We start from the raw sequence: 19,194 nt of genomic DNA, 5'->3' as shown, positions 1-19,194 counted from the left end.
CCCACACCCACACTCCTTCCCATTCTCCCAACCACGTTTCTTTCTCATCAGTACTCACACTTGCACTCCTTCTTGCCACACTCACGACATTGTTGATGCTGTGTCCTCACCCTGAACTGTTCTTTTCCCACCACTAAGCCAAACCAAATTCGACCCATCCCAGAAGACGCACCAGGAGACCCTTTCCCCCAGCTAAGCGGAGCTGATCTGGCACTATTCTCACCCCCAATGCATAGACAGTACCGCGTAGCCTGGCACTGAAGTATTTTCCATCTATTTTGTGGTTAGCTGTCATCTCTCCATGGACTCTAAATGCCCTGAGAATAGGAATCATCTTATATTCTCCTAGATCTCTCCCTGGGCCTATTTCCTAATGCTGAGCAATAGAAGTCATGTTATCACTCAAGGTATAATGAGAAGAGGAAATTTTTTATTTTGTTAGATCTCTTTGGGAAAGCACTGTGTGTGCTTGGAAGAAGCACACTGACAAGCTTGATAAGAATGAGGCCTCTTAGGGCATTCTCAAGTAACAAGAGACGTTTGCTGAATTATTTGCCATAAGGTCAGGAGAGTAATTTATGGAGCTTTTGAGAAAAAGGGGAAGCAAAAAGAGAATGAGAAATGAGACAGGGATGCTGCACATTGTATTAAGATGAGATGCCGCTACCCCCAAACCCTCCATAAAATTCTACTAAAATACAAAAAAACAGCTGTCTGGGTGAATTTCTGGTGGAAACCAGTGAGGGGCCGAGATTTCTGTGGAGGGTAATATGAGGTTTTGAGACAGATGCAGGGAGGAGTCAGGTGGACAGGGAGACTTTAACCAGCATTTGGATTATCCTCCAATATGTGATTGATCAACGGCGCCAGTGCAGAGAATTAGCACAGAAATGCTTGTGTTGACTCACTGGCCCCAGATGTATATTTCTCCTGCCTCTTCCATCTCACTACTATCGATTGCAGGAAGTATTAAGTGAAGGCCGCATCAGGCTCTGTAGCATAACAGGTAGCCACAAAGTCTTTATTCATAAAATCCACTTAAAATTTTTTTTTTGAACTGTGAGTGTGTTTGGTTCTTAGCTCACCATAAAGTTAGGTAAATTTTCCATTCAGTGAGCATGCATCTGGCTATCAGCTTGGATTGGGGTGGTTGCTTTAGGTGGAATTTGGCATAGGTGGCATTTGACACTTGGCATAGGTGGAATTTGACACTTGCTGATTCAGTCATTTACAATTGTCCAAATTTGAGGAGACCTGAATTATGCCATCTCAGCTAGATTGAAAATGGAAGCCATGGTCCTCTAGACACTTCGATTTCATCAGTACTGTGATCCTGGAGAAAAATGTTGCATTTATAAGACAGGAAAGATGTTTGGTAAGTGCTCCACATGCCACAGGTGCTCAGTTCAAGCCTGTGAATGAATCAGACTTTGTTCATTAGGTCAAAATGCAAACGCAGCCAGGGTATGCACTAGTGTTCCCAGAGACACAGAGCTAATAGGGAATGAATGTAGATACAGATGTCTCAGTCCATTTTTTTGTTGCTTATAACAGAATGCCTAAAACTGGGTAATTTATTTTTTATTTATTTACTTATTTTGAGATGGATTCTCACTCTGTCACCCAGGCTGGAGTGCAGTGGCACAATCTTGGCTTATCATAATCTCTGCTGCTTGGGTTCAAGCCTATTCTCTTGCCTTAGCCTCCCGAGTAGCCGGAATAACAGGTATCTGCCACCATGCCTGGCTAATTTTTATACTTTTACTAGAGACGGTTTCACCATCTTGGCCAGCCTGGTCTCGAACTCCTGACTTTGTGATCCACCAACCTCAGCCTTCCAAAGTGCTGGGATTACAGATGCCCAGTCTATTTCTTTTATTTGTATTTATTTTATTTATTTATCTTTTCTTGAGATGGAGTTTTGCTCTTGTTGTCCAGGCTGGAGTTCAGTGGCGTGATCTCAGCTCACTGCAACCTCCACCTCCCAGGTTCAAGCGATTCTCCTGCCTCAGCTTCCTGAGTAGCTGGGATTACAGGTGCGCACCACCACGCCTGGCTAATTTTTGTATTTTTAGTAGAGACAGGGTTTCACCATGTTGACCAGGCTGGTTTCAAATTCTTGACCTCAGGTGATCCACCCATGTCAGCCTCCCAAAGTGCTAGGATTATAGGCATGAGCTACCGCACCTGGCCAGAACTGGGTAATTTATAAAGAAAATAATTTGGCAGAGTGTGGTGGCTCATGCCTGTAATCCTAGTACTTTGGGAGGCCAAGACTGGTGGATTGCTTGAGCCCAGAAGGCAGAAGTTGCAGTGAGCCAAGGCTGTGCCACTGTGTTACAGCCTGGGTAACAGAGCAAGACTCTGTCTCAAAAAAAGAAAGAGAAGAAAAGAAAGGGAAAGAGAAAAGAAAAGAGAAAGAAGAAAATAATTATCTCATTGTTCTGGAGGTTGAGAAGTACAAGGTCAACGGGCTGCACCTGGAGGGGACCTTCTTGCTGGTGGGAGCTCTCTGCAGAGTCCCAAGGCAATGCAGGCCATCACATGGCAAGAGGGTTAGTTCTTTCTTCCTCTTCTTATAAAATCATCCATCCCCTTCCCATCATAACCCATCAATCCATTAACTCATGAATGGATTAATCCACACATGAAGGCAGAGTTCTCATGACTCAGTCACCTCTTAAAGTCCCCACTTCTCAATTCTGCCACATTAGAGGTTAAATTTCAACGTAAGTTTCAGAAGGGACAAATATTCAACTCATAGAAATAGATATGTAGATTTATTATATGGAATTGGCTTACACAATTATGGTGGTCAAGATGTCCCAAGATCTGCAGCTGGCAAGCTGGAGACCCAGAAGAGCTGCTGGTGATGTTTTAATCTAATGTTTGGTAGGCTCAAGACCCAGGAAAATCTGATGTTTTAGTCTGAGTCCAAAGGCAGGAGAAAAATCAATCAGGCAGGAAGAATTTTATTTATTTGTTTATTTAGAGACAGAGTTGCTCTGTCACCCAGGCTGGAGTGCAGTGGTGCAATCTCTGATTCCCGGGTTCAAGCAATTCTTCTGCCTCAGCTTCCTAAGTAGCTGGGATTACAGGTGTGCACCACCATGCCTGGCTAATTTTTGTATTCTTAGTAGAAACAGGGTTTCACCATGTTGGCCAGGCTGGTCTCAAGTTCTGTTTTTTTTAAGACGGGGTTTCACCATATTGGTCAGGCTGGTCTCGAACTCTTGATCTCATGATCCACCCGCCTCAGCCTCCCAAACTGCTGGCATTACAGGTGTGAGCCACTGCACCTAGCCAATGCATTATTTTTAGTCTTGGGAGGGGCAGCCTTTTGTTATATTTAGGGCTTCAACTGATTAGATAAGGCCCACCATTCAACAGGAAGGGCAGTATGCTTTATTCAGTCCACAATTCAAATGTTAATTGCATCCACAAACACCCTTACAGACACACAGAATAAGGTTTAACCAAATGTCTGGGCACCCTGTGGCCCAGTCAAATTGACACATAAAATTAACCATCACGAGGTACAACATTGTCTTCCAATTACATAAAATATAAACTCAGGCAAAATTAATACATTCTATAACAACTAAAGTCAAGAGAGTGTCTGCTCTGGAGAGAAACAGAAGGAGCTTGAGGGGGCTTCTGGCTAATGGTAATATCTTATTTTCTGATTTGATGTTAGTTATACAGATGTGTTGACCTTGTGAAAATGTACTGAGCTATCCACTAGGAGTTTATGCCCTTTTCTGAATGTATACTATGCTTCGATTCAACATCATTTATTTGTTTGTTTGTTTATTGAGACAGTCTTGCTCTGTCCCCCAGGATGGAGTGCAGTGGTGCGTTCTCAACTCACTGCAACCTCCACCTCCTGAGTACAAGTGATTCTCCTGCCTCAGTCTCCCAAGTAGCTGTGATTACAGGCGTGTGCCACATGTCCAGGGAATTTCTGTAATTTTAGTAGAAACGGGTTTCACCATGTTGCCCAGGCTGGTCTCGAACTTCTGGCCTCAAGCAATCCGCCCGCTTCAGCCTCCGAAAGCGCTGGGATTACAGGTGTCAGCCACCATACCCAGCAGTTCAACATATTTTGTTAGGGGTAATGGGAGTGGGCATGTGGTCTCCTAGAGGCATCCACTCAAAGGTCTTAGAAGATACTGCTAGAAATCCCTTCCAACAAGCTTATGTTTTCTTGGCTAGAATTATTCAGCCTCACAGAGTCTCTGGATAGCAGGTTGGATCATGCAGCTCCTGTTTCAGTTCCATTAAATTAAAGCCCAGTTAGTTTAAGGGGCATCTCTTTTGCCTCAAGAGAAGTCCCTGACTTCTGTTGTAAGGACAACAGTGAGCTCTGGCTATGGGACACTCACTGCCGAAAGCACAGGAGCGCCGTCCAATCAGCAGGTGCCACAGCTGTCCATCTAGGAAAAGGGGACCTAGTTGAGGTGACATCAGGCAAGAACCTTGCAGCCAGTGGGTTTTTTCCGTTTTTGTTGCTGTCCTGCTCTCTGAGTCTCCTTCTGAACATTGTTGATTTGAAATCTGGGGCAGCGAGAAACTGATGTGAGACCTGATTCCTATCTGACTGTTTGGGGAAACCATAATCCCAAAGGGAGTTTCGGTCGATTTTTTGAAGACATACTGTCCAAAGGATTTTTTTTTCCCCTCTTAATTCTTCCGAATGCTTATTCTTTGAGACCCAAAGCCACGGGCACCCAGTGACGTAGAAATCCACTGGTTGGGTTAACCAAAGCAGAGAACCGATCTAAATGATTTGGGCTCCAAATTGAAATGCTGGTCTGAATCCAGTGCCTTGCTAAAATTCTTCAGATTGAGTTTATCCTTCCATGTGGTAGAATATTCATCTGGGCATCGTGTCATATGATGGGAGAAGGTTGACACGGTGTAGGCTTCCAGCTCAGCCACCCACTCACTGAGATGGTAGATGATTTGACCTCTTTGAGGCTGTTTTCTCAAACTCAGTGTTGTGGGATGAATTAAAATGTGTACATGAGGCTGGGCATGGTGGCTCATGCCTGTAATCTTGAACTTTGGAAGGCCAAGGCAAAAGGATTTCTTGAGCCCAGGATTTCAAAACCAGCCTAGGCAACATACTGAAACATGATCTCTTTATTTTATTTTATTTTTTTTCTTCCTATAACATGTATCATAGGAAACAAGTAAGACATGATCTCTACAAATTTTATTAACAAAACATTAGCCGGGGTTGGGCATGGTGACTCACACTTGTAATCCCAGCACTGTGGGAAGCCAAGGCAGGCAGAACAGGTCAGGAGTTTGAGACCAGCCTGGACACTATGGTGAAACCCTGTCCCTACTAAAAATACAAAAATTAGCTGGGTGTGGTGTCGCATGCCTGTAAACCCAGCTACTTGGGAGGCTGAGGCAGGAGAATCACTTGAACCCAGGAGGTAGAGGTTGCAGTGAGCCGAGATCATACCACTGCTCTCTAGCCTGGGTGACAGAGTGAGGCTCCATCTCAAAAAAAAAAAAAAAAAAAAAAAATTAGCCAGGCATGGTGGTGCACACCTGTAGTCTCAGTTACTCGGGAGCATGAGGCGGGAAGATTGCTTGAGCCCAGGAGGTTAAGGTTGCAGTGAGCCAGGTTCGCACCGTGGCACTCTAGCCTGGGCAACAGAGCGAGACTCTGTCTCCAAAAAAAAGACCGGGCACAGGGGCTCACGCCTGTAATCTCAGCACTTTGGGAGGCCAAGGTGGGCAGATCAGGAGGTCAGGAGTTTGAGACCAGCCTGGCTAACATAGTGAAACTCTGTCTCTACTAAAAATACAAAAACTAGCCGGGCATGGTGGCATGTGCCTATAGTCCCAGCTACTTACGAGGCTGAGGCAGGAGAATCACTTGAACGGTGGAGGCTGTGCTGAGCTGAGATCATGCCACTGCACTCCAGCCTAGACAAAAGAGCAAGGCTCCATCTCAAAAAAAAAACCAGCATATATGCAAAATGGCCAAACCACTGTAGTTACTCAGGTAAATAATACACATTCATCATCATCATCATCATTTCAGTATCCTGTGAAGTGAAAGCGGTAGGCCTCAGAAAGCACATAAACACCTTTATTCTGTGGGAAGCGTGTAGCTCTACATTCCACAGGAGACATTTAAACAGAATCTAGACAAGGTTCAAATCATCAACACGTTTTGAATTTCCACTTGTGATTATGTGAGCTTGACATCAATGAAATGAAATAAATAAAATAAATGTTTGTTTCTTTTATTTGAGACATGGTCACCTGTTGCCCAAGCGGGAGTGCAATGGCACAGTTACAGCTCACCGCAACCTTGACCTCCCAGGCTCAAGCGATCCTCCTACCTCCGCCTCCTGAGTAGCTGGGACCACAGGCACGCACCACTATGCCCAGCTAACTTTTTGTGTATTTTGTGAACATGAGATCTTGCTCCATTGCCCAGGCTGGTCTCAAACCATCCTCCCACCTCAGCCTCCCAAAGTACAGGCATAAGCCTCCACACCCAGCCATTCTGATAACTTTAGTGTAGCCGGCTTGATGTTTTTATTATACTTGATTGATCCTTTGGATGACATGAGTGGGTGGTAGGAAAGACAGTACTTAATTGGGTTTTGATAGACTGGTAGATTTTTTTAATTTTGGAAAATATAATTCACAAAACATAATTCAAAAATATCTAACAAATGTGTTTTAGAATGGCTATTGATAATGAAGAAATCTTACAGGTGAGGCTGTTTCACACTGATTTATTTCTATTGCTGACCTTAGAAAAATTAATTTCTGAACCACGAGCGGTGTCTCATGTCTGTAATCCCAGCACTTCGGGAGGCCAAGGCAGGTGGATCACTTGAGATCAGGAGTTTCAGACCAGCCTGGCCAACATGGTGAAACCCTGTCTCTACTAAAAATGCAAAAATTAGCTGGGTGTGGTCGTGTGTGCCTGTAATTTCAGTGACTCGGGAGGCTAAGGCAGGAGAATGGCTTGAACCTGGGAGCTGGAGGTTGCAGTGAGCCGAGATTGCATGCCACTCCACTCTAGCCTGGGCAACAGAGCAAGGCTCCATCTCAAAAGAAAAAGAAAAAGAAAGAAATTAATTCTGGCCTGGTACAGTGGCTGAGCACCCCTGTAATCTCAGCACTTTTGGAGACTGAGGCAAGAGGATTGCTTAAAGCCAAAAGAGTTCAAGATGAGCCTGAGAAACAAAGCGACACCTCTGTCTCCACAAAAATATAAAGAAAGAAAGAAACAAGCAAACCAGGTGTAGTGGTGTGTGCCTGCAGTCCCAGCCACTCAGGAGGCTAAGGCAGGAGGACTGCTTGAGCCTGGGGGTTTGAGGTTACAGTAAGCTATGATCACACCTCTGTACTTCAGCCTGGGTGACAGAGTGAAACCCACTTTCTTAAAAAATTAATAACAAAAGAAATTAATTTCCTTCACCAAGTGTGACAGCAAAAATACTGAGGTTAACAAGCATTTTGGAAATGTGATTCCTGAATAAAGTAACCAGATGTTTTTTCTTTGCAGGTGGAGAGAAACTTTCTCTTTCCAAAATTATCACATCAGATAAACCCAAGGTATAAGCTGAAATAAAAATAATTATGTAATCTCTCTTCTTCATCTTATTTCCTTTTTAAGGAATATAAACTATTGGTAATATACTAGTGAGAATTCTAGTATGTGAGTCATAGCCTGTGAATCATGGTAACGCATCGGAAGGCTCTGATGGGAAAGCTGAATTACAGTCTTCTTCCTGCACTAAAATAATAACCTCCTCCCACAGGGGCTCAAAGAAAAACATGGTTTTCCAGCAGTGAACTTTAACTTCTCTTCTTTATTTTTTTCTGGTTTGATTTTTATGGGAATCTGGTCTAGGATGGCTGGCTCCTCTAAGACTTACACTATTCAGAGTTGCCTTCCACACAGGGTATAATTCTTGTGCGCTCGCGCCTTCTCTCTCTCTCTCTCTCTCTCTCTCTCTCTCTCACACACACACACACACACACACACACACACACACACAATCTTTCTTGTACTCATTTGCTGTTATTTCTACGAAGATAAGACAATAACAGGAAACCTATTTTTTCAGCTTGCAGTTTACAAAGCACTTTCATAAATATCTCATTGGAGCATCTTAGCAGCTTTATAGAAAAACATAAATTGTGACTCACTTCTACAGATCAGAAAACCTAGGCCCAAGAGAGGTAACTGACTTCCCAAAGTCTTCTGCCTCCTCATACCAAGTCAAGGAAATCCAGCACCACCCAGCACAGTTATCACAGCAGGAAGATGGAGGGTGGGTGGTCAACGCTAACAGTGACAGCAGCTACAGTTCCTTCATGGCAAAGAGCATAGTCACTTACGGAGATGGTGGCACCATGCAGGAGACAGCACGGCCGACTCCAGGCGGTCTGTGGATCCCCAGGGAGGGACAGCTTTGAGGACACCCATGCAAACTGAAATTCCAGCAGACACAAGAAGCTCGCCTCAGCTGGTCTTAAGGGGTGGTGGCCAGCAGGGTTATACTTTTCTACCCTGCCCCCAAAACACAGCCTCCACAGCCGCCTATCCCGGGACAGGACACACCCCTCTTTGCTCCCCACCCACAAGGTACCAGCATAAAACAAACCCAGCAAACCCTGTGAATTTGAGTAAAGGGTTGTGGTTTCATCAGGTGAGAACCTCAAAGTGAGAGAGAGGTGAGGAAGTCGGGGTATGAGCAGATGAGAAGCTGGGGTATGAGCAGATGAGAAGCTGGGGTATGAGCAGATGAGAAGTCGGGGTATGAGCAGATAAGAAGCTGGGGTATGAGCAGATGAGCAACCATAGTGATTGGATCGGGAGGGAGGAGAGGACGTGGGGGCTGGGACGGCGAGAAAGTGGTGAGGTCTCTGCACGCAGGACTGTGGTCTTGTGGGCTCACGGGGTTGCTAGAATTGGGGTGCTGAGGGAGTCAGCTGGACGGATAGAGGACATGATCGGGGTGGTCGGAGAGCGGGCCCCTCCCATCTCTAGAAGCTAGTTTTCTAGGCATCGTGTCCTTTCGTGGTCCTGTATTTCCAGCCTGGCTGTGGCTTCAAGGCTGCGCACTCACACAAGATGTCTCACTGCGTAATCACTTGTTCACTCAAGAACCTTCTACCGACTGCCTAAGGTTACACAGTGGAATCACAGTGAAGCAGTCAGAATTACAAACTGGGTGCTCAACGTAAGCCAGGTTTTTCGTTTTGCCCCTCTCCCATTTCTCTCATCTGTCCTTCTTGTCCTTTATGCCCCAGTGGCAGCTGTGGGGTCCCTTCCCCAAGCAAAGTTGCTGGCACCTACACACAGAGAACATGACACTCACTAGAGGCTCTCCAGGAGGACAGACGTGCCCACAGGAGCACCAGTGTAGCCTGGACAACTTGCCAGGCTCAGAACCTCCCCCACTCCCTTCTCAGCCACCCAGTCATACCCTTCCCCTCATCACCATCCAGACCTCCAGCCCTACACCCCTCTCCGACAGCCCTGACCATGTCCTCCACCCGTCCAGCTGACTCCCTCAGCACCCCAATTCCAGCAACCCTGTGAGCCCACAAGACCACAGTCCCGCCAGCAGAGACCTCGCCACCTTCTCAGGTTCCCACCTGATGAAACCACAACCCTGGTTAAATGGAACTCCTCACCCGCTCTGAACCTGCAACGCCCCACGGCTGGAAAAAAACTCCAGTCAGTCTCTGTCACCCTTTCCATTGCTGATAAAATCAAGCGGGCTCTGGACGGCCACAAACAAACTCCACTTCTCCAGCGTCTCCTGTCTCCCACTTTCCCAGGTGAGGATTTCATACCTTCTCTTCTCTCCCCACACCTTCAACACCTCCTCTCACTCCTCCCTCTCAGCAACTTTGCTTCCCATGTCGCCGAGAACATTGCAGCCATCAGAAAAGAGCTCCTATGTGCCCTCACCAGTGCGTCCACCCACCTCCCTGAGCTCGTGTCCGAGTGCTCGACCTTCTCCCCGTGGTGTGGGTGAGCAGCCCTGCCCCACCAGCGCCTCTGTGGGATGCAATCCCAGCCCCCCTCGCCCATGCGTTGCTTCTGCAGCTCTGTTTTCTCCCTCCTGCTCCTCCACATTTTCCTTCTCAATTGAATTGGTCCCATCAGCTCATAAACATACTGAATTTCTCCCATCTTAAGAAAAAAAAAAGCTCTCTTCACTTCCTTCTCCAGCATCCACTCCATTTCTCTTACTTCTTTTACAATAAAACTCCTTGAAATAATTGAGGCTGAATGCAGTGGCTCACGCCTGCAATCCCAGCACTTTGAGACGCCAACGTGGGCAGATCACAAGGTCAGGAGTTCAAGACCAGCCTGGCCAATATAGTGAAACCTGTGTCTACTAAAAATACAAAAACTAGCCAGGTGTGGTGGTGGGCACTGGTAGTCCTAGCTACTTGGGAGGCTGAGGCAGAAGAATCGCTTGAACCTGGGAGGCAGAGCTTGCAATGAGCCGAGATCACACCACTGCACTCCAGCCTGGGCAACACAGCAAGACACCATCTTAAAATAATAATAATAATTCAGCACACTCTTCTTCAACCACCTCCAATTTCTCTCCTCCGGTCCTCACTTGAATTCACTTGAATTCATGGGGGGGCCTTTGCCCCCACCATGCCATTAAAAAGGTCTTCGGGTCCACGGTCACCTGTCAGCCCTCTTCCTTCTTGACCCATCAGTGACGTGAGATGCAACTGACGCTCTCTCCTCCTTGAATTGTTCTTCTCTGGGCTTCCAGGCTGCTGCCCACTCCTAGTTCTCCTCCTACCTTTCTAGATGCCCTCTGGGCTGCTGCCCACTCCCAGTTCTCCTCCTCCTGCCTTTCTAGATGCCCTCTGGGCTTCCGGGCTGCTGCCCACTCCCAGTTCTCCTCCTCCTGCCTTTCTAGACACCCTCTGGGCTTCCAGGCTGCTGCCCACTCCCAGTTCTCCTCCTCCTGCCTTTCTAGACGCCCTCTCAAGCACTTCCATTGGTTTTGTAACCCAGGGTGGCGCACAGTGGCACAATCACAGCTCACTGCGGCCTTGACCCCCTGGGCTCAAGTGATCCTCCCACTTCTACCTCCCAGGTAGCTGGGACCACAGGTGCCCACCACCACACCTGGCTACATTTCAGATATTTAATAAGAGAGGAGGCCTCGCTATGTTGCTCAGGCTGGCCCCAAGCCGTTCTCCCACCTCAGCCTCCCAAAGTGCTGGGATTACAGGTGCGAGTTGCCACACCTGGCCTTGGTTCTTCTGCCTATGCTCGATCTCTAACTGTCAGCGTGCTCCAGGGCTCAATCTTCGGACATTCCCTTGAGTAACTCAATGCTGAGGAAATCTCATCTTGTCTAACTGCTTTAAATACTGTGTATGTGACAGGTGGAGATGGATATGATGATGATTCTTTAATTTTTAATTTTTGGAGACAGAGTCTCGCTCTGTCATCCAGGCTGGAGTTCTGTGGCATGATCTTGGCTCACTGCAATCTCTGCCTCCCTGGTTCAAGTGATTCCCCTGCCTCAGCCTCCCGAGTAGCTGGGACTACAGGCACCTGCCATCATGCCAGGCCAATTTTTATATTTTTGTAGAGATGGGGTTTCACCATGTTGGCCAGGCTGGTCTCAAATTCCTGACCTCAAGTGATCCACCCGCCTCAGCCTTCCAAAGTGCTGGGATTACAAGAGTGAGCCACCACCACTCCCAGCCTGATTCTCTAGTTTTTATTTTCAGGGAGACCCTTTCCCCTGACCTCCCCACCCACCTACCCGATGCCCTGAGATGACGGGTGTCTCCAGCCTCACGGAGCTCCCTCCGCTCAGTGGCTTTGTGGCAGTCTTCCCCACTTCACATCAAGGCAACTTTGTTCTAGTTGCTCAGACCAAAGACATTCCTCAACTTCCATTCTCTCACCCCACGCACACAGTTCATTAGGAAGTCTTGTTGGCAATACCTTCAAAATACATCCCAAACCCGACTCCTTCTCCTCTCCCCCACTGCTGCCACCAGCATTCCTCACCTGTATTACGACAGTAGTGTCCTCACAGGTCCTACGGCTCTGTCCTCCCCCGCCTGAAACCTACTCGCCGAAATTTTCAGAACGATCTGATTAAATTCTGTCACTCCACCCCTTAAAAGCCTTCTCTTCTTTTTTTTTTTTTTCTTTTTTTTTAGACGAGTTTCACTCTTGTTGCCCAGGCTGGAGTGTAATGGTGCGATCTCAGCTCACTGCAACCTCCTACTCCCAGATTCAAGCAATTCTCCTGCCTCAGCCTCCCAAGCAGCTGGGATTACAGGCATGTGCCACCACACCCGGCTGATTTTTTGTATTTTTAATAGAGAAAAGGTTTCACAACATTCGTCAGGCAGTCTCAAACTCCTGACCTCATGATCTGCCTGACTCGGCCTCCCAAAGTGCTGGGATTACAGGCATGAGTCCCTGCGCCCAGCCAAAAATCTTCTCTAAATGCATTTTCAGTTAGAGAAAAGCTATAGACCTTAGCGTGGGCCGGCAGCCCCTCCTGACTTCTCCTCTTTTCTCTCCGCTCTTTTCCCTGCTGGCCCCACTCCCTCTGCTGCGGCGACACTGACCCTCTTGAGCACTTACCAGGCTTTACAGCTGGTACTTCCCACTGCCGAGACAGGCTGCTCTAAAAAGCCTCACCCCTCTCCAGCACTTCTTATTCACCCTGCCTGCAGTTCTTTCCTCCTTAGCACTACTGCCATCAAACATACTTTATGCAGTTGGGCGCGGTGGCTCACGCCTGTAATCCCAGCACTTTGGGAAGATCACTTGAGGTCAGGAGTTGACCAGCCTGGCCAACATGGTGAACTCCCGTCTCTACTAAAAATACAAAAATTAGCTGGGCATGGTGGCACGTGCCTGTAATCCCAGCTATTTGAAAGGCTGAGGCAGGAGAATCACTTGAACCTGGGAGGTGGAGGTTACAGTGAGCCGAGACCATGCCATTGCACTCCAGCCTGGGCAACAGAGCAAGACTTTGCCTCAAAAAAAACCAAAAACCAAAAACTATATGCTCTACTTACTAACCTTGTCAATTGTCTGTCTCCCTCTAAACACCACTGGGAGTGGGGATTCTTTCTGTTTGGGTCACTGCAATGTCCCGATGTCAACGGGAGCTCATAGCAGCCACGTGGCAAGTGCTCACAAATGTGGGCTGTTTCACTGACAGGAAGCTCTAGGCTGAAGCAAATGGGACGATCCCACAGCCTATCTTAGCAGTCACCTCTGAGGATGGTTTTTGGAGCCCTCACCCCCAGGTACTGCAGACATGACTGCAGTCCGGCCCCTCTCTGACTTCCCTTCCTTCAAGCCCCTGGAGAAACAGCAAAGCAGAGAAGAGCATGCTGAGGCGGCCAGCAGGGCCCGGCTGACCTCAGCCTCTGAGACGGGATATTCATGCTGGGAAAAGCATTTCATCTCGAAGCCGCAGTTTCCCTTGTTTTGAGACTGAGTCTCACTCTGTTGGCATTACAGGTCTGGGATTACAGGTATTACCCACTGCACCTGGCCTAAACCTCAGTTACTTGACCAGTAAAATGAGAATCATGTTACCCACTTCGTAGGACTCCTGGAACATGAAATGAAACAGTGTAAAAGGTACTCAGAACAGTGCCTGATGCAGAGCAGACACTTGGAGAATGGAAATTATTTGTATTAGTCATAAGACACGTTATCAGAAGATGGATGTGGTGGCTCATGCCTGAAATCCCAGCCATTCCTAAGGCTGAGGTTGGAGGATTACTTCAGCCCAGGAGTTTCAGACCAACCTAGGCCACATAACTATACCCCATCTCTAAAAACAGGTTCAAAATTAGCTGGGTATGGTGACACGTGCCTGTAGTCCCAGCTACCTGGGAGGCTGAGGCAGGAAAATGGTTTGAGTTCAGGAGTTTGAGGCTGCAGTGAGCTATAATCACAGCACTGCACTCCAGGCTGGATAACAGAGTGAGACCCCATTTCTTTTAAGAAGAAAAAAAAAGTTATAGCAGTTGTAGGTTCTTGACTCTTGGGTTGGGAAGAAGTTCACTGATGATTTTTTTTCTTCTTTATTTTGGCTTTCTCCTGGTTTTTTTTTTTTTTTTTTTTTGTATTTTTAGTAGAGACACGGTTTCGCCATGTTGGCCAGGCTGGTCTCAAACTCCTGGTCTCAAGTGATCTGCTTACCTCAGCCTCCCAAAGTGCTGGGATTTCAGGCGTGAGCCACCACACCCGGCCTTCAATGACGATTTAAAAGCAGCTTGTTTGTGACTGCAGGGACCCAAACTGCTCCCTGTCTCCAAAGAAGCTAACACGGAAGAAATGTGCTTTAGCTACAACACGGAGGGGCCAAGTCGACCTATGAAGTCTTGTCTGATGATAAGGGGGCAGCCACGGAGCAGGCTTATCCAAAGAAACTATGACGTCTTATCAGGACAGATCCTTAAAGACTGGCAGTTCCTAGGCTGGGCGTGGTGGCTCATACCTGTAATCCCAGCACTTTGGGAGGCCAAGGCGGGTGGATCACTTGAGGTCAGGAGCTCCAGACCAGCCTGGCCAATATGATGAAATCCCGTCTCTACTAAAAATACAAAAATGAGCCAGGTAGAGTGGTACATACCTGTAGTCCCAGCTACTCAGGAAGCTGAGGTGGGAGAGTCACTTGAACCCGGGAGGCGGAGGTTGTAGTGAGTCAAGATCACGTCACTGCACTCCAGCCTGGGTGACAGCAAGAGACTGCCTCTCAGAAAAAAAAAAAATACACCGGCACATCCTGGTGTATTTAGTCACAGATTCCCTGAAGCTTTCTGGGTGACAAGTCTGTGATGGAAATAGCCACAAAAATCGCACTTCTGCATGGATGCCTCAAACTCCAGGGGTCAGTGGGGCAACTGACCAGACTTCTGTGAACTAACAGGTCTACAATGCAATTGCAAAGTATTGCAAGCCCCCAGGCTCCACCTGTGAATACTCCTCTCTGCCCTTTAAATACACACATATTTAACGTTGTCCACTTCTCAGCCTCCTTCCATCTGCCTCCTCAGTGCTTATTGGTGGGATCCAAGCCCTTAGCCTTGAAAACTGCAGGCTCTGCTCTTCTGACGCCTGGTGAAAGAAATCTTATCAAGATGAGGAGAAAAATGTGCTCTCTTTTCCTGAAGCTAGAACAGGTAGGGGCTCGCCTGCAGCATGAACCACCTGGCTCAGTTTGCTGTTTGCTTCTGTGACCGAATACCACAGACCGGCTAATTTACCAAAGAAGAAAAGAGGCCGGGTGCGGTGGCTCATATCTGTAATCCCAGCACTTTGGGAGGGCAAGGTGGGAGGATCGCTTGAGCTCAGGAGTTTGAGACCAACCTGGGCAACATGATGAAACCCCGTCTCGACAAAAAATACAAAAATTAGCCTGGGATGGATATTAGCATCACCTGGCTCAGCCCTGGCTGGATATTAGAATCAACTGTAGTGATGAGTTGATCAGTAATTAGTGAGTAAAGTCACCTAGAAAGTTTGGTCTGGGCTTAGCATAGATAGAATTCACAAGAATTTAGAATTTAATGAGAACTTCTAGGGATGGGGCCCAGGAATGTTTTGTTAAAGATGCCCAGGTGACTCTAACGTACCGCTAAGTCTGAGAACCACTGGTACAGCCCAACCAACATGCATCCAAGTTATTGCAGCAGAGTTTTACTGCTTCATTTCTCAGGAAAACGCTGACAGATGAAGGAAGGCTTGATTTAGCAAGAAGGAGGCTATTCAGACCAATCCAAATTCTTACGTCATTTATAACTACAATTCCTCTTAATATATTATTTCCACAATCCCTGGATCCTTTGGTTTTTGTTAAATTTTATTTAATAGGATACTGATTTTAGAAAAGAAAACCTCCTAATTTTTAAAACACTCCAAATTTTTCTTTGCAAAAGACATTTGCCTGGTGGTTAAATTATTTAAGGGAATTGACACTCTCCTCATTAGCAAAAAAACAAAAAACACAAAGACTTAAATTTATTGAGATCTCTCAAACTTTTCAAGATGATGCTTTTTTTTTTTTTTTTTTTTTTTTTTGAGACAGTTGTTACCCAGGCTGGAGTGCAATGGCACGATCTTGGCTCACCGCAACCTCCACCTTTTGGGTTCAAGCAATTCTCCTGCCTACGCCTCCCGAATAGCTGGGACTACAGGCACGCACCACCATGCCCAGCTAATTTTTGTATTTTTAGTAGAGACCGGATTTCACCTTGTTGACCAGGATGGTCTCAATCTCTTGACCTCGTGATCCACCTGCCTCAGCCTCCCAAAGTGCTGGGATTACAGGCGTCAGCCACCGCACCCGGCCAAGATGATGCCTTTTTATTGCACCACTGTCCCAAGAGTAGACATGTCTTGGACATGGGAGGCCTTTGGTGTTTCTGTCTTTTTCTTTTTTCTTTTTTAGACGAAGTCTTGCTCAGCCGCCAGGCTGGAGTGCAGCATCCCAATCTTGGCTCACTGCAACCTCTGCCTCCTGGGTTCAAGCAATTCTCCTGCCTCAGCCTCCTGAGTAGCTGGGACTACAGGTGCATGCCAACACGCCTGGCTAATCTTTGTATTATTAGTAGAGATGGGGGTTTCACCATGTTGACCAGGCTGGTCTCGATCTCCTGACCTCGTGATCCACCTGCCTCAGCCTCCCAAAGTGCTGGGATTACAGGTGTGAGCCACCTCGCCCAGCCAGGTGTCTCTGTTTTCTATATAGAGCTGTGCAGTTTGATACCATAGCCACTAGCCATATGTGATTCTGGTGTCTCACTCTCACCCAGGCTGAAGTACCCTGGTGCAATCTGGGCTCACTGCAACCCCCACCTACCAGGCTCAAGTGCTTCTTCCACCTCAGCCTCCTGAGTACCTGTGAGCACTGACTCGGGCTACCACTCCGGGCTGTTTTTGTATTTTTGGTAGAGACGGAGTTTCACCACATTGCCTAGGCTTATCTTGAACTCCTGAACTCAAGTAATCCTCCTGCCTCAGCCTCCCAAAGTGCTGGGATTATAGGCATGAGCCACCATGCCCAGTCAATATGTGATTCTTTAAAATTAAGTGTCTGGGGGTCAAGCGTGATTGACCCCCAGACATTTAATTTTAAATTGGATGTAATCCCAACACTTTGGGGGCCAAGGCAGGAGGATCACTTGAGTTCGGGAGTTCAAGACAAGCCTGGGCAATATGACAAAGCCCTATCTCTAGTAAAAATATAAAAATTAGCCAGGCATGTTGGCGCATACCTGTAGTCCCAGCTACTCGGGAGGCTGAGGCAGGAGAATTGTTTGAACCTGGGAGACAGACGTTGAAGTGAGCTGAGATCCATCACTCCATTACACTCCAGCCTGGGTGACAGAGCAAGACTCTGTCTAAAAAAAAAAAATTGGCTGGGGTGGTGGCTCACACCTGTAATCCCAGCGCTTTGGGAGGCCTAGGCAGGAGGATTGCTTGAGCTCAGGAGTTTAAGACCAGCCTGGGCAACACAGAGAGACCCTATCTCCACAAAAAAATTTTAAAAACCAGTGAGGTGAGTGTGGTGGTGCACACCTGTGGTCCCAGCTACTTACGAAGCTGGGGTGAGAGGACCACTTGAGCCCAGGAGATAGAGGCTGCAGTGAGCTGTGATCACGCTATTGCACTCCAGCCTGGGCGACACAGCAGGCCCTGACTCTAAATAAGTAAATGAAGTTTAAATGAAATAAAATGAAAAACTCAGTTCTTCAGCATGACTGGCCACATTTCAGGTGCTCACTAGTCACGTAGGTCAGTGACCACCATATTAGACAATGCAGCTACAGAATATTCCCATCATTGCAGAGACTCATTAGCACTGAATTCAAGAGTGACTTTTAACTTATGCAATTCTATATGGTTTTACTCCTGGACTCTGATGGAAAAGGGAGGCCCCCACCATGCCAATCTGCAGAAGACCCTATGCCAAGGGGGCAAGGAATGGCCAACATGGCAAAACCCTGTCTCTACCAAAAATACAAAAAATTAGCAGGGTGTGATGCTGCACACCTGTAGTCCCAGCTACTCGGGAAGCTGAGGTGGGAGAATTGCTTGAACCTGAGAGGTAGGGCTTGCCATTCCACTTATGGTGGGAAGAGGTGGTTTGGGGAAGTGGGGGTGACTTCTCTGGTTACTCCCTGTGAGAAGAATGAACCTCTCAGGGCCTGAGGGGTAAACAGCTGAGGATGGAAGTGCAAGTCCTTTCTTTCTGAACAGTTAAGCCCTCCCACCACCAAGTGCTCGTAATATTATCATTTTATGTAGAAATTGGATGCAAAGCTTACCACCCTGTCAAACTACAGATTGCAGTGTGATGAGCTTAACTGCAAAGATAGGCCAGCAAAAGAAACCCTCACCATGGACAGCAAGGAACCAAGCACATCAGCAGACCCTCCACCCATTCCTCCCCATCATGGAGAAAGAATCCAGGGCAGTGCGGGGGACGGCTGTGTAACAGCTGCTCTGCGCTGGGTGTTGGCACGTCAGAGTTATCGACTGAATTCTATTTGGCAGGAGAGCTGAACACAGAGCAGCTCATGGCTCACCCCAATGATTGTCCGTGCTGGAAAAATCATCACCATTGGTGTATTCCTGGCCGCTCTGCTGGACAGACAGCAAGGGTCCCAAGTAATGAAGGTGAAGGCCATTCTGCCCTTCTCTGCTTCCTCAGGTGGGCAGCACACCTCTGGTCCTGCCTGGCTGCTCTGCTCACAAGGGGCTCAGAAATGCTGGCTCCCAGGCCGCCGGGCTGTTCCCTGGGATGAGGCCTGCTGTCTACACATGCACAGCAGTGGGTTCTGTGCAAAAAGTGACATGAGAGAAGATGAACGTCTCCGCTACCTCCCAGTACAGTCCTGGAGAGTTTCTGCCCTCTGTCAGGAAATCCGACTCTGTGCGCGCGTGTGTGTGTTCACAGGCATGACTGACACGTAGCTGCATCGGCATCTCACTGATCCTACATCTTTTCTGTTGGGTTCAAAATGACAATACACCCACATTTCTCTACAGTCAAAAGTTTTAGAACTGTGCAAGTGTGTTTTAAGTATTCAGAGAAACGAGCTCGGTCCTGGGAGAACCACTGAGTGGCAGGGATTAGCAGAGTGTTGCAAAAGAAGACT

This window comes from Callithrix jacchus, chromosome 19 (genome assembly GCF_049354715.1).
Source record: "Callithrix jacchus isolate 240 chromosome 19, calJac240_pri, whole genome shotgun sequence".
Taxonomy (NCBI): domain Eukaryota; kingdom Metazoa; phylum Chordata; class Mammalia; order Primates; family Cebidae; genus Callithrix; species Callithrix jacchus.
This window is presented reverse-complemented; position numbering follows the sequence as displayed.